Source organism: Phocoena phocoena, chromosome 3 (assembly GCF_963924675.1).
Source record: "Phocoena phocoena chromosome 3, mPhoPho1.1, whole genome shotgun sequence".
Classification (NCBI taxonomy): Eukaryota; Metazoa; Chordata; class Mammalia; order Artiodactyla; family Phocoenidae; genus Phocoena; species Phocoena phocoena.
In genome coordinates this window covers 65,639,351-65,655,155 of record NC_089221.1, presented here as the reverse complement: position 1 = coordinate 65,655,155, position 15,805 = coordinate 65,639,351, and the positions used below count along the sequence as shown (strand labels likewise).

At 37.8% G+C, this 15,805-nt stretch overlaps 1 protein-coding gene across 1 annotated transcript in view; it reads right to left on the bottom strand.

Moving 5' to 3' along the window:
• Window positions 1-15,805, bottom strand: part of ATG10 (autophagy related 10) — a 222,651-nt gene that overhangs the window by 91,419 nt on the left and 115,427 nt on the right. The gene's annotated exons all lie outside the window — the stretch shown is intronic.

Here is a 15,805-nt window from a genome sequence, read left to right as displayed (position 1 = left end):
AAGAGCTACAGGAAAGATTTCGAACTTTACCAATATGAAATAAGGTTTCCTGTAGAGATAAGTAAAGCCACATACTACTCTCCAGATGTTATCTGCTTTACTAATTCCCCACTCACAGTCAATTCACTGGGGGAGATATTACACTAGGTAAATCACAATTGAAGATATTTACAAAATAGCTTTTCACTAAACTCCAGTAAACACTATCAATTAAACACAATGAATTAAATAACCAAAGAGAAACCACTAAAATAAATATTCCAGATACAGAAAATTAATACAATAGCAAGGAAGAGTTTTGTCTATTTTTTTATTTAAATTTTCATTAGGCAAAGATAAATACGTCTTCTTTTAAAGCAATTCTTCTAACCAAAATTCTTTCTTTTTGGTCAAAGATTGGGTTCTTTAGCATTTTTAATTTCTTTTCTTTTGTAACGTTATTAAATCATTGTGATTAAAAATAACTGCAAACACTGCACAAGTACATTAAAAAAAAAAAAAAAAGTGAAACTCCCCTCATCCCAGCACTTCAGTACCTCAGATTTGTAACAATTTTCAAAAGGTCATTGTGTATTTTTCCAGTCGTTTTTATTTTTTGGTCTGCAAACACGTTTATACACATACATCCACCTACCCTCCCACCTCTGCATCCCCAATTAAGTCATGCTATATATACATATGTTCCTTGATTTGATTTATTCACTCATGAACATACTAGCACGTGCTGCCATGTCAGTGCTGCAGATTTTGTTCCTTCTTTTAATGACTTCACTACATTCCAATATATGACTATGCCATAGTTTTGTGTGTGTTTTTTTAAACATTTCCATATTGCTAGATATTTTAGGTTAATTATAATTTTCTGCTACAACTAATGCTGCCATGAATATCTTAGCACATATATTTTTATACACCTCTGTTTTTCTATGGTGCAGATTCCTAAAGGTGACATTAATGTATGAGGGAGTACGTACATTTCAAATTTCAATAGATTCTGCCAATTTGTCCTCAGAAAAAGGCTGTATCAATTTATATTACCAGCAAAAATGTAAAAGAATGCCCTTTCCCAATTCCCATAAATACTGAATACTATTTGTTTTTAATTTTTGCCTATTTGATGAATTTTTAAATGTCATATTTTTGTTTTAGTTTCTAGTTCCTTGATTACTAGTGAAAGTAAACATCTACTCATATATTTATTGGTAATTTATATTCTTCTTTGGTGTGCCTGTTCTTATTCCTTTCCTAGTTTTCTGATATTTAATTTCCATTTTTTCTTATTGAATTATACAAACTCTTTGTATATTAGAAATAATAACTTATTACTAGAAATATATACATCTCTGCACCATAGAAAAACAAAGGTGTGCAAGTATATGTGTGGTATGTATGTGTGTGTGTATAAAACACTTTCACTCAGTTTTTTTTAACTTTGTTTCTTGTACATATTATCATAAATTTTCTTTTTACTTTCATGTCGTCAAAGCTGTACATTTTCTGTTTGCAGCTTCTGAGTTATCTATCTTCATTAGAAGGACTCCTGCTATGTCCCACCTCATCCTTAAAAAATATAAAAATGTTAAACTCCTCTATTCTACACACACATACTCTGTCTCTCTCACATACATACATGTTTTTAAATTGACATTTAGATCATTAATCCATCTGAATTTTGTTTTTGTGTATGGTGTGAGGTAAGAATATTTCCCAAACGATTTCTAATAGACCATCATTTTCCCACTGATTTTTAATGCCACTTTTACCATAAATTAGATTTGTGTGTATGTGTGTATTTATTCCCTATTCTTCTCTATTAAGCTATTTCTCTTCTTAGACCATCACTGTCCAGTTTGTAAATAAATATTGAATTCGGTCATTAATTTCTGCACAAAACTTCAGAAATAATCTGCCTGAGACTCAGTCCTGCTAGGGAGGATAAAATTCCCGGAAAGACTGTCCTTCACCCAAACTCAAATTAAGCACTCAGGTATGTGCTGGGGTTGACCCCAGGTTCTTGCAACTGGTGATCAATTAGACATAGATTCAGATTCTCTGGAACAGTTTGGAGGCCCACAGAATAAGAGAGAGGGGACAGAAAAAGCTTCTTCAAGAGCTATCAGAAGTTTCACTCCAGTCACTGTTCTCACTGGCAGCTGAGTACCTTTGTAGGATTTGAAGGCCGGAGTACCTGTCCTCTAATTGCGAGTGCTGCTATGTCAACCCAGCCCCTTGCTCTGAGCAGCCACCTACAGGCAAAGACATTTTTGCATCCTTAACTCATATTAAATGAACTGAATTCTTGGCCTGTTTCTGCTAGGATCTTTCCATCATTCGTGGTCACCTTCATGATGCCCATGCAAATATCATCCTGTGAAGTCATGCAATTTGGAAATCTCGGACTTCTACATACTTTCTGCTTCCCTTTCCCAAAGTGCCAGATGGTTTTAGAACTTAAAGACCAAGGTTCTTGTCTTATTCATCTTTGTGTTCCCAGAGACTCTAACACAGAGCTGAGAACACTGGTAAGCAATATTTTCTGCAGCAGTTGCAGATCTGGTTCCTCCCATTTAAGTATATTATAACAAACATCATAGGTGATTTACCAGCAAGCCTACCCTGACCCTAAATTCTGAAAAGAAGTAAATGGAGGAGTAAAAATGCAAAAGATCACCAAAGATGATATACAAATGGCAAACAGGCATATAAAAAATAATTCGATATCATTAGCCATCAGGGAAATGCAAATTAAAACTACAATGAGTTATCACTACACATCTATCAGAATAGCTAAAATAAAAAACAGTGACATCTTCAAATGTTGGTGAAGATGCAAAGAAACTAGATCATTCATACATTGCTGCTTGGAGTATAAAAGGGTACAGTCGCTCTGGAAAACCATATGGCAGTTTCTTATAAAACTAAACATGTAATTACCATACAGTCCACCAATTACACTCTTGGGCATTTATCCCAGAGAAATGAAAAACCTGTACACAAATGTTCATAGTAGTTTTATTCAGAATAGCCAAAAACTTGAGACAGTTCAGATGTCCCTCAGCAGGTCATGGTTAAACAAATTGTGGTACATCATCCCACACTGCTCGGCAATGAAAAGAGCAAATCGTTGATACACACAATCACCTGAGTGAATCTCCCGGTAATTATGGAATAATAAAAGCCAATCTGAAAAGGTTACAGACTGTATGATTCCATTTATATAACATTTTAAAATGACAAAATTTTAGAAATGAAGAACAGAGAACAGATTAGTGTTGAGGGGATGGGCAGAAGGAGGTGGGTATGGTTACAAAATAACATAAAGAGTCCATGATGATGGAATTGTTCTATATCTTGACTACAGTGGTAGATACATGAACCTACACATGTGATAAAGTTGTATACAGCCAAACACACACACACACACACACACACACACATATAGATCAGTATAAATAAAATGGGGAATCTGAATAAGATCAGTGGATTGTATCTATGCCGATACGCTGGTTGTGATATTACACTATAATTTTGCAAGATGTTACCACTGGGGTAAACTGGGTTAAGGGTACGTGGGATCTTTCTGATTATTTCTTATTACTGCCGTGAATCTGTATTTATCTTAAAATTTCAATTAAAAAACGAAAAGGAAAAAATAGCTAGACAATTTGAGATTCGTTAAAAACAAAATACAATATCTAAGACCTCAGGGCTAACAGTACAGATGGCAGAGGGATTACATTGATAAAGAGAGGCTGATGTCTGGAATTAGCCTTACAATAACACAGGAGAGGTGTCAGTGGATGGAGATGTGGAAGGGGCACGGTTGGCCACGGAATGATGATTGTTGGGGTTGATTGATGGGTCTGCAGGTTCTTTATACCTTTCAATCTAATTTTTTGAATATTTTTAATTCTCATAAATTTTTTTTAAGGTAACAAAAGTTTCTGCTACCATGTTACAGGATACAGAATCACAGAACTCTAATAGTGAAAGGAACTTCAATCATTCCATCTCGCCCAACACTCACCTTGCTGATCCAAACAAGAAGGCCCAAAAAGGTTAGTGGTTTACCCAAAGTCACCCAGATAATTAGAGGCAGAGGCAGGCCTATGACCCACATCTACTGATCCTGAAACCACTGTTATTTGTACTGGAGAATGCCCTTTCTTAACTGTTATATACTTAATTTGGACTGATGTTCTAGACACCATCAGATTACTATTAACATTTTTAGTACGTTTGTTAATATTTTATTACTTTTCTTTTATTATGTTTTAAAGAGGATTTGGATATATTTAATTTGATATTAAGAGTTAATAGAAAAAGGAGTCACATGTACATTTATTTTCCTCACAATGTTGCTATTTCATTAAATGAGAAGATACCTGTGTTTAGAAAGTTACATGCATTCAAAGAGCTAAAAGGTTAAGTAGTTCACATTAATTATAGAAACCTTGATTTTATTGAATTCAATTAACAATAAGTTGACAGTGATCTCTCATTTAGAAAATCTGATATGAATTAAGCTTTACAACTAAATCTCATTAAATAGTGATCATGCTAAAGACACTTCATAGATATTTTATTGAAAGCAAATCCAAATAGTGTACTGTGCTTAGGAAATGAGATCCATATCTCTATTTAGCCTACAGGGAAAAGTAATTGGAGGAAGAAAAACTTTTTTTCTATGACTAGAAATCTCTATTACTATTACTGAGCAAACATAAGCAATGAGATTTATTCATAATGTCCCTTGAGGGAAAGAGATTCTATTTGTTTATCTTCCACCAATCAGGTTCTTAATTCAAACCTAACAGTTACAGGCCAGAATCATAGCAAAGAAGCCAAAGAGTGACAGAGGGACAGTACTGGTTCAGGACAGTCTTTAGCTGCATCCACGAGTGGACACATAACCATCTAATCTTTCCATCTAATGGAAAGATGGACTGTGTAACAAACTTCGCTTGATTTTCCTGAGCCAACATCCTTTTAATATTTTCAGAAGTGATAAAGACTGACAAAGCCTTTGGACAAATCGTTGAAAAATTAATTCCTTAAGAAAGGAAGAATTTTAATTATTAAAACATTTTAAATGAATTATAAAAATAACCTACCTATGTGGGACTCTAAGTAAGCAGGCCCTTTTTGTTTTGTTTTGTTTCACGTGCTCATTATTTTACAGTGGGGTGGTTTTTTCACTATTTTTACTCCTAGAATGACTCTTTTTTTCATGATCTCTGTGGCTTTTGAGTGCGTGATTGTCACAAGAACTTTGCAAGTGATGGCATTCTTTTAGCAACTGTAAATGTTGCATCCAGTACGCAAGAGAGAGTTCAACACCAGGCAGGCGTGTGTCTGACAGCTTCTGGGGTGACACTGGTACCAAGATGGTCCCAAGGATAGCATCTCAGTGAGCCTCCCCCTTTCCCAGTAACACTATCACTACTCCTGATTTTTTTTTTTGGAAAGAAAGGGGTGCCATTCTTTGCTCTCCAAGTTCCATCAGAGGGGAGCGAATTAGCATCCGCATGGCCAATGTGGGTTCTCACTGAGAGAAAGAATCTGTCTCCTGTGTGGGATTAAATCCGATGCAGCCTGGCATGCTCAAGGGCAAGGCAGTAGGGAGGGGACACAGAAACCTGCCAAAGCACATCTGGCAGTTTTCTGGATGTTTACTGCTGGCTCCATTGTGCTTCGAAGGCCATGTTTCCTTTAGGACTGTGCGGGAGACAGCAAGACAGCTTGAACCCAGAGTTGGGCAGCTAGCAACTAAGCTGAGCGCAAGGCGGACTGCAGAAAAGGCTGCCTCTGAGATTCCATGCCAGAGAACACAGGTTCCCCGGCAGAAGGGAATAGTAATAATGGTTAGAGGTACCTAACATATGTCCATGATGATCAGTCCTTACATCAGAACAATATATAAAAAGTATCATTTTCTTAGAAAAAAATAAGGACTCAGAAGCACTTTTTAAAGGAAAACTCAGGTTCTTCTCATCTACTTTTTAAGATTTCTGAGAAGTTAAATGCAAAAGAATTAGCAGGATAAGGGATATGAAAACAAGAGATTACTTATGTAAATCATGACTGAGTAAAGGAAAAGGGAAAGACTTTTACCTAGTATTCTGAGCTTCAGAATCAGTCAAATGTGTTTCTATTCAGAGTTACCCTTTGCATGCTACATAAGAAAGACCAGCCTCAGTTACAACAGTTCACAGTTTTTCTAAGGACATTTGTGTACGTTATGCCATTTGCTCCTCTGCTCCAGAGGAAGGCCCATGGTCACCCAGCAAGTAAGAAACTGAGCCAGAGCACAAATTTAAGCCCCCAGGCTCCAGGCCCAGGATTCCTTCACTCTGCACAGATGATGGGATTTGGGGGAGTAGGGGATGTTAAACATTTGACTCTCGGGCTCCACTCCCAAACTTCTGCTTTTGAACTCAGTAGTTCTGGGACAAACACAAATAGAGGTGGCCATACTCCAGTGAAATTTTATTTACAAAAACAAGCTATGGTCCATAGACCATAGTGTGCCCACTCCTATGAGTCCGTCTTAAGGCCTTCCTTAATTTCCTTTTATTGTATTTTTATAAGTAGTAAGAAGAACCTTATTAAAGGACCTGTGTCTCCATTTGGTGAACTTTCCCCCTTTTCTATTTTTTTCTATCTTAGAATGTTTCATTAGATTTCCTGAAGGGATGATAAATTCTAAGCCTTCAAAGAATGATGATAATTGAATCCAACAGGCTGAAGTTTGGCTGAAGTAATTTTCTAAGGTAAGAGATGGCACTACCCTAATTTAAACACGTGAGATTTTTTTTTTTTTTTTTATGCGTTACGCGGGCCTCTCACTGTTGTGGCCTCTCCCGTTGCGGAGGACAGGCTCCGGACGCGCAGGCTCAGCGGCCATGGCTCACGGGCCCAGCCGCTCCGCGGCATGTGGGATCTTCCCAGACCGGGGCACGAACCCGTGTCCCCTGCATCGGCAGGCGGACTCTCAACCACTGCGCCACCAGGGAAGCCCAACACGTGAGATTTTTAATTGTCTTGATGAATAAACTGCAAATTCCTTCAGCATATGAATAAACATCTACACTCAAATCCAGAAATGAGTAACTTTCATTGCCAAAGAGTGAAACTGATAAGGTCTCGATAAACAGACCAAAAGGCAAGCACTAGTAATTTCAGGAGGGGCTGTCTCGGTATGTGCACAAGAAACATCATGTCTAGGAATCAGCTGTGAACTGTTCTACAAGTGAGCCTGAGTTCCTTCCCTTTCCTCAAAACTGTCTCTGGATTACGTGGATGTGAATAGGCTTCATTTGTTTGCTTGTTGGCTCTTTTACTAGGAGAACCCCTTAAAAATTTCCACAAGTGCATACCTCGTGCTTGTGCCAGGACAAAGATAGGGGCTGGGGGGTGGTTAAACAATACTATTGCAGCAGCAATGAGAGCACAGTGAACGTTCTCATCTTTCTACTGGAGTGGAAGTGTATATTCAAATCTCAGATAAAAACATCTAGATATTAGAGAAGCATAGTATAGTCAAATGTGGAAAAGGGCATGGAATTTGTACTTAGACCTGGGCTCAGTTTCTGACTCTGCACTCTCTGGATGAGCAGACCACTTAATCCCTCTGAGCCTGAGTTTCCTTATTTGTTAAATGACGGCACTTTCTCCTTGTTTAAAGTGTATTAAACAAGATAAACTATAAAACTATCCGACACATAGTAGGTATACTGATCAGTTTATTTATTCATTCATCAAATGTTATAGGGTATTTTCTATATCCTACATCAAGGGTCCGCAAACATTTTCTTAAAGGGTCAGGTAGTAAATTTTTTAAGCTTTGTGAACCATGTGTCTCTGTCAAAACCACTCAACTTTGCCACTGTAGCACAAAAGCAGCCTAGACAATATGTAAATTAATGACTGTGGCTTTGTTCCAATAAAATGTTATTTATGGACACTAAAATTTAAATTTCATATAATTTTAGTGTGTCATGAAACACTATTCTTTCTCAACCATATAAAAATGCAAAAACCGTTCTCAGCTTGTGAGCTGTACAAAAATAGGAAGCTGGCCACAGTTTGCCAACCCTTGTTCTAGACTCTGTCTTAGGATCTGGGAACAGAGGGGAGACCAACAGCAGACATTGTGCCCTAAAGGGAAGAGATATGATAAACAATCACACAAATCATTAAAATTATCATCACAATAAATGCTACTAGAGAAAATGCACAGAGTCCCAGAGTATACATAATTTTACCACATCTATAAATTTTTTGTGTGTGGTTTTTACCTTTTTTGTTTCAGCTCTTTCAAATATAAACCAGTTTTATATAGGATTGACCCTTTTAATATCCTAATCCCCATTTCGCAAGGTTTATTTTTTAGTCCAATGACCATATCATCCACCCAGATAGATTTTTAGGAACACCTCTAATCACCCAAGCTTCTTCCTAACAAGCTCTTCTTGCAGACACTAAAAATTCTCCTTGCACACTTCATTCTGTCACTACACGTCCTGCCCTCAGCAATAGTTTCTGCTTGAGAATGCCCCACGCCTTTCTTTCTCAGCTTTGAGCCAACTCACATACATGTGTACACATGTACACAGTGTGTGCAGACAGAGCAAATATTCTTTCACTAACCATTAATGAGCGTCTACGATATGCTAGGCATGGTGCCACCACTGGAGAGTTAGTGGTGAAATAGAACAGACACAGTCTTTGCTCTCAGAGAGCTTATAACCAGAGGGAGAGTGCAGGAAAAACCAAATCGTTCCATAAACAATTATTTGATTATAGTGTCGCAAGTGCTATAAAAATATAAGAATGTATCTTGGGGTCTCATCTGGTCTGGGGTCAGGGAAAGGCTATGCTATGGCACACACACATCCCTTAGGACGTGAGTGCCCCGAGGGCATGGTTTTTGCCTATCTTATTCACTAAGGTATCCCAAGCATCTTGAACAGTACCTGGCAAATAGTAGGCATTCAATCAATATTTGTTCAATGAAATAAGTGAATGGAAGGAGCATAAACTCTCTGTTATCATTTCCGTCCTATAAATCAGGGGTCTCTCAACTTTTTTGATTGTGATTCCTGGAATCAAAAAATTTAAGCATTCATCTTTAATGTGTGTATATTTACCTTCTGATCAGTTATGAACATGTATTTCTGTGTAATATACTATGTACATTTTAAAAGATTAAAGTTGAAAACCTTCATGGATAAGACAAAGATGAGGGAAAAATATTTTCCCAGTGATTATTTTAGTTAGGTGATGATCTGGGCACTGATAGAAGTAGGTGTCCCGCTCTGCTCTTTGCTCTGAGCACCACAGGACCTTCACTGGCCCCTTGCCCTCATCTCCTCTTTGGGCATCTTGCCCATTTTGCCCTCAGCTTTATGGGGCAGTGGCTGTGGCTGAATAAAGTTGCAGAAATGTTGATTTTAAAGTACCCATTGCAAAAGTTAGCACCTAAATGGTCACACATGTAAATCACATGCAAATGAGCACAGAGTTGCCAGCGTTTCACTGGGCTCCTGGCTTCAGAGCCCGTGCTGCTGAGCACCCAGCCCTGGTCACAGTCCTGGGTGACCATACACCCAGACACCAAACGCCCAGATCCTGCCTGCCCGGCAGTCCTGCCTCTCTCTCCAGCACAGGGGCACAGCCTTAATTCAAAACGGACTCCGAAGAACCAGACGTGACTTCCTTCCTCTTCATAAAGAATCTTGTTCTAATCTGCATATAGACAAAGAGCCCTGGGTTCCAAATGTGTAAATCAACACAGTAAATAAAGTGTTATTGAAAAACAGTTATTTAGTAATTGTACAGACACTTTTTTTGCCAGTAATATTTTGATGACAGCAATTTGACTGAATACGCTACAGAATTTTTTGTTTGTTCTGCTTTAAATCTTAATTATGACATGGCATTTCAAAAGTCTGGCTTCAGTTTTTTCTCCATTTTTTTGGTAGGTGATTTTAATGGTTGCAACAGCTAAAAAAGATGACCCACGTGGAAGACATATATCACTGGCTGTGCCTAGTAAATCATGACACACACATTTCAGTCATTTCTCCAAGTCCTAAGAGGTTTGTCTTCATGCTCTAGATGCTTTTCAGTGAGTTGCCAATCAACACAGAGAGCTTCATGTGATCATTAGGCACAACATACACACAGGTTGAGGGTCATCATTAATAACAGTAAATATAAATCCTATCTCAAGAAGTTTTAACTTCAAATTTGGAGAGAGAATTTTTTTTTGAAAGATCGGATTATATCGTCGTTTTTACATTCTGCCATTTTGTTTTTGTTGTTGTTCATTAAAGTTTCTTGGCAGGGATCTTTAAAGTCCCTAGTCTGACAAGTAGGAGTTGTGTTAACTAAAACTGGATGAGATCATCCCACTAAATCCAGGGCACAATAAGTTGTGATACATAACAAAAGCCTGTAGGAGTAAACCACCAATGTTGGCCCCTTCCTAGCACCTGGCTCCCCATTCCCTTTCGGATGCCTTGAGTAACATATAGGACTCCTGGTCTTCTGACAAATGAACTGCGTGAAGACCCAGTGTGAGTCCATGTTTAAATATTAGTAAAGCTTCATTTAAAAAAATAAACAAAGTATAAAAGTAGCTCTAATATTATTTCCCACATCTCAATGGATTGTTCTGCAAGCCCCCTGGGTGCACGTATCCACTTTAAAGACTATGCCGTTGACCCAGACCATTGTTAAAAAATTATGAAGAAGAAAAAATTGATCCTTAGCATCTCCTATACCCAGCTTTTCACGCCCTTGTCTTCCTCTTTCAGCACAAGACTTCCAAATTCAGCCCTTCTGATTTTCAGAGGAAAGGGACTTGAAAAACTCATTTACAGTAAATGTTACAGGCTAGAAATGTGCATCTTACCAAGAGTCTTTTCCTTTGAAAAGAAGTTTCCTTTGAAATGAATCACTGACCACGCAGTTACTGTACAGGAGAACCAGACATGGGGGAAGAGGGGCAGCAGCGGCGGCTTCCCTGGCACCCTTCAGAACACACCCAGGGGACTGACTGCCTACTGTACTGAGGAGAAGGCCAAACCTGCTAAGGACAAGGATGGTGCAAAGTGGCATGTGGACATGACCAGAGCCTCACGATCTGTCTCTGAGGTAACAGAAATTGCTCCTGGAAGGAATGTGACTTCCAAATGCTGGACCCCCATTCTCCCTGTTACCAAGCATAGGCATTCAACCACTTTTTCTATTTGTAATGCTAATGATAAATCAGGATGCAACAGAAGTTTCCAAACAATAAAATAAAAGAAGCGTAAGCTGGTAATACTGAATTAATGTATTTTCCTGGTTACTTACAATGGTAGAGAATTATTTGCATAGTAAGGAAAATGCTAATGTCATTAAAGTGCTGTTAGATAAGGCTTTTAGACTAACTTGGAGCACCCTAAAAATTACATAGAGGGACTTGATTTGTCAGTTCTAACCTCTTTAGAATCGTTTGCCTGCACAGGTGCCACACGTGGAGGAAAAACCAAATCCAGAACTGACTTGTTTCCTAAATGAACTGGGAAGTTGTCATTAAGAAGCATCTGCTACTTTATTGCCTTCATGTAAAAGCATTCTTGTACCGCTGTAACGGACTACTGAGCAGATGTTTTAGAGCACTATACCCACAGCAATACGTGTATCATAAAAAAGGTGAGGAGCTACAACATAATTAATGATTTCAGTTCCTCGATAAATGAACTTCACTTTTTTAAAAAAAATGTATTTAAAGTTGTGTCACGAATTTCAACTTTTAACTCAAGCAATTCTTGCAAGAAAGAATTGCAAGCAATAAATCACTTTATTTATTTATTTAAAGTAAATAAATAATCACTTACAGCAATAAATAACAAAGGGTCAAACCCAGCCTTACACCCAACATGATGAAATCTGAGGGTCCAGAAAAGGCTTCTCCAGACCAGACCACTCTACCACCTCCCCATGGATCAGCCAGAGAATTCACCATTGGAGATCGACTTCATTCACACAACGCTGGGAATGTAACATAATACAGAATCTACTTTTACCTAATTACACTACTATTCTAAAATCCCCCAAATCTGAATTCCAAAACACACTGTAGCTCAAGAACTGTAGGAATGTAGGTTTTTGGTACCTTCTGCCTTTGTTTGATTTTAGATTTGTCTTGAGCATAAACAAAATAACATAGATAGAAGTGTGTTGACCTCCTTGAACAAAAGGCACTAAATAAATTCCTGAGCAAAAACTAGATTAGGGGCTTCCCTGGTGGCTCAGTGGTTGAAAGTCCGCCTGCCGATGCAGGGGACACAGGTTCGTGCCCCGGTCCGGGAAGATCCCACATGCCGCGGAGCGGCTGGGCCAGTGAGCCGTGGCCGTTGAGACTACGCGTCCGGAGCCTGTGCTCCGCAATGGGAGAGGCCACAACAGTGAGAGGCCCGCTTACCGCAAAAAAAAAAAGAAACATTGGAGAAAAAGAGAATGGGGTAAAGGGGGGAAGAGAGAAAAGAAATAGGAAGAGGAAGGGGGACAAAGGAAGAGAGAAGAGAGACAAGACAAATTATGATAAAAAGCCAATAGCATCAATAAAAAGTGAAAGCTAGAGTAAGACTAAACAAAATAACAACACAAACAAGCTTTATGCTTCTATTCTCCAATTATATTGTCACCAAAATCTAGTCCCCAAAACTTTTATACAGAAAGATAAAGGAGAGACAGAAAGAAAACAGAGACTATGCACGTGGCTGAAATATTTAAGAACTGCCTGAGGGATCTGATGAGACACTTATCAATATTCAAAAGGAGATCACAACCCAGACACCCAGAAGGAATACATCACCCCTCTGTTCTATAACCACCATTGCACTCATCAGCTCTATTTTACATCTGAATTTTTGTCTAATCCATCCCTGTGCAAGAATAGTCTCCCTTCACCATTAGAACATAGGGTGTTATTAAATTTAACTTATTAAATTTTGGCTTAAAATTCCTCTGTCCTAGAACATCTTCAATGACTAACCATATCAGCCTAATGTTTGACCAAATCTCTTTAACAATAAAATTTTGCAATTATTATATTTGTATGTTCAAGTCTCTGTGAAGTGGGCTTATTTTGGAACGGCAGTTATAGTTCCTAGAAAACTTTTTAGCTATGTGAGTATTTTTATTCACTGACATTCTTGGAGCTCTCTCTTTACCATGGTCCACCCATGGTGAACAGTTTTAAAATTCCCATTTAAAATATTAGAACTTTACACCTTCAAAAACTCCCCTGGGAAAATCAAAACCCAACTCAGAGGCAAATATTTTAAAGTATGATTATTTAGAAAAGTCTCAGTCCTTTTAAAAAGGTGATTTCATTAAATTAACACATTTATAATTTCCATATCTGCCTCTCAAGCTCATATACTTCAGAAATCCAAAGCAATAATCCTAATTATTGAGGTCCACAATCACAAACTTTTATTCATTCAATAAACATTAACTGAGCATCTAGTATACCTAAAACAGTATACTGAGTAGATTCAAAAATAAAAACATGACAGATAAACCCACGAGTCATTTCCACAAGTGACTATAACACACATCAAACTGTTATAATGCCTGCATAAGAAGTAAACAGTGTTTATGGGATTACAAATGAAGACCTCAATCCTAACTGGATCCTACAAGGATGCAGGAAGTCTCAGCTTAAAAGGTGTCATTTAGCTTGAATAATGGATGATTCCAACTGGTAGAAATGAGGCATAGGTTATTCCAGGCAGAAAAGATGGCAAGATCTAAGGTACAAGAAAATGAAACTCATGGTCAGTTTAGCAAGTCACTCTGTTTGTTTGGAACATAGTTGTATGAGAGATTTAATATATGATAGAATTGTTAGTCTGAAGTCAGATTGTAGAGGACTGAAGTACAGAACTTAAACTATATATATATTTTTTTAATTTTTTAATAGATCTTTATTGGAATATAATTGCTTCACAGCACTTAGTTTCTGCTGTACAACAAAGCGAATCAGCCATATGCATACACATGTCCCCACATGCCCTCCCTCTTGAGCCTCCCTCCCATTCTCCCTATCTCACCCCTCCAGGTCATCACAAGGCACTGAGCCTATCTCCCTGTGCTATGCTGCTGCTTCCCACTTGCTAACTATTTCACATTCGGTAGTGTATATATGTCGATGTTACTCTCACTTTGCCCCAGCTTTGCCCTCCCAATTCATGTCCTCCAGTCCATTTTCTATGTCTACCTCTTTATTCCTGCCCTGCAACAAGGTTCATCAGTACCATTTTTTTTTTTTTAGATTCCATATATATGCGTTAGCATATGGTATTTGTTTTTCTCTTTCTGACTTACCTGACTCTGTATGACAGACTCTAGGTCCATCCACCTCACTACAAATAACTCAATTTCGTTTCTTTTTATGGCTGAATAATATTCCATCATATATATGTGCCACATCTTCTTTATCCATTCATCTGTCGATGGACACTTAGGTTGCTTCCATGTCCTGGCTATTGTAAATAGTGCTGCAATGAACATTGTGGTACATGTCTCTTTTTGAATTATGGTTTTCTCAGGGAATATGCCCAGTAGTAGGATTGCTGGGTCATATGGTAGTTCTATTTTTAGTTTTTTAAGGAACCTCCATACTGTTCTCCATAGTGGCTGTATCAATTTACATTCCCATCAACAGTGCAGGAGGGTTCCCTTTTCACCACACCCTTTACAGCATTTATTGTTTCTAGATTTTTTAATAATGGCTATTCTGACTTGTGCGAGGTGATACCTCGTTATAGTTTTGATTTGCATTTCTCTAATAATTAGTGATGTTGAGCATCTTTTCATGTACCTCTTGACCATCTGTATGTCTTTCTTGGTGAAATGTCTATTTAGGTCTTCTGCCATTTTTTAACTGGATTGTTTGTTTTTTTGATATTGAGCTCCATGAGATGTTTGTATATTTTGGAGATTAATCCTTTGTCTGTTGTTTCATTTGCAAATATTTTCTCCCATTCTGAGGGTTGTCTTTTTGTCTTGTGTATGGTTTCCTTTGCTGTGCAAAAGCTTTTAAGTTTCATTAAGTCCCATTTGTTTATTTTTGTTTTTATTTCTGTTACTCTAGGAGGTAGGTCAAAAAAGATCTTGGTATGGTTTATGTCAAAGAGTGCCTTTCCTATGTTTTCCTCTAAGAGTTTTATAGTGTCTGGTCTTACCTTTAAGTCTTTAATCCATTTGGAGTTTAGTTTTGTGTATGGTGTTAGGTAGTGTCAAACTTGAACTATATTTGATAGGCACTGGTGATCATAAGGAAGTAGTTGTGAAGCAGTGCAGTCTAACAAATTAAGAGGGTAGACTTTGGAGTTGCTCTGCCTGGGCTTAGAACTTGATTGCACCATTTATTAGCTGGGGGACATCACAAGTTAATCAAGCTCTCTAAGGTTCAGCTTCCTCATTTGTTCAACAGAGATGATAATGATAATATCTGGTTTATGGAGCTGCTGGGAGGGCTAAATGGAACAGTTCATGTAAAACATTTAGGGTACTGCTTAGCACATAAGAAAATAATGTTAGATGATGACGATGGTGATTATCCATGGAGCAGAGTAATATGATTAGAGATTTGTTTTCAAAAGGAGAATCTGGAAACAAACTGAAGGATGAATGGGAAATTAGAGAGAAAAGACCTGGTGAGATAAGTTAGAAGCCTATCTAAATAGAATGACCCTCAAGAGAGATCATAAGAGGTTTTTTAAAAAATAGTTAGAAATAG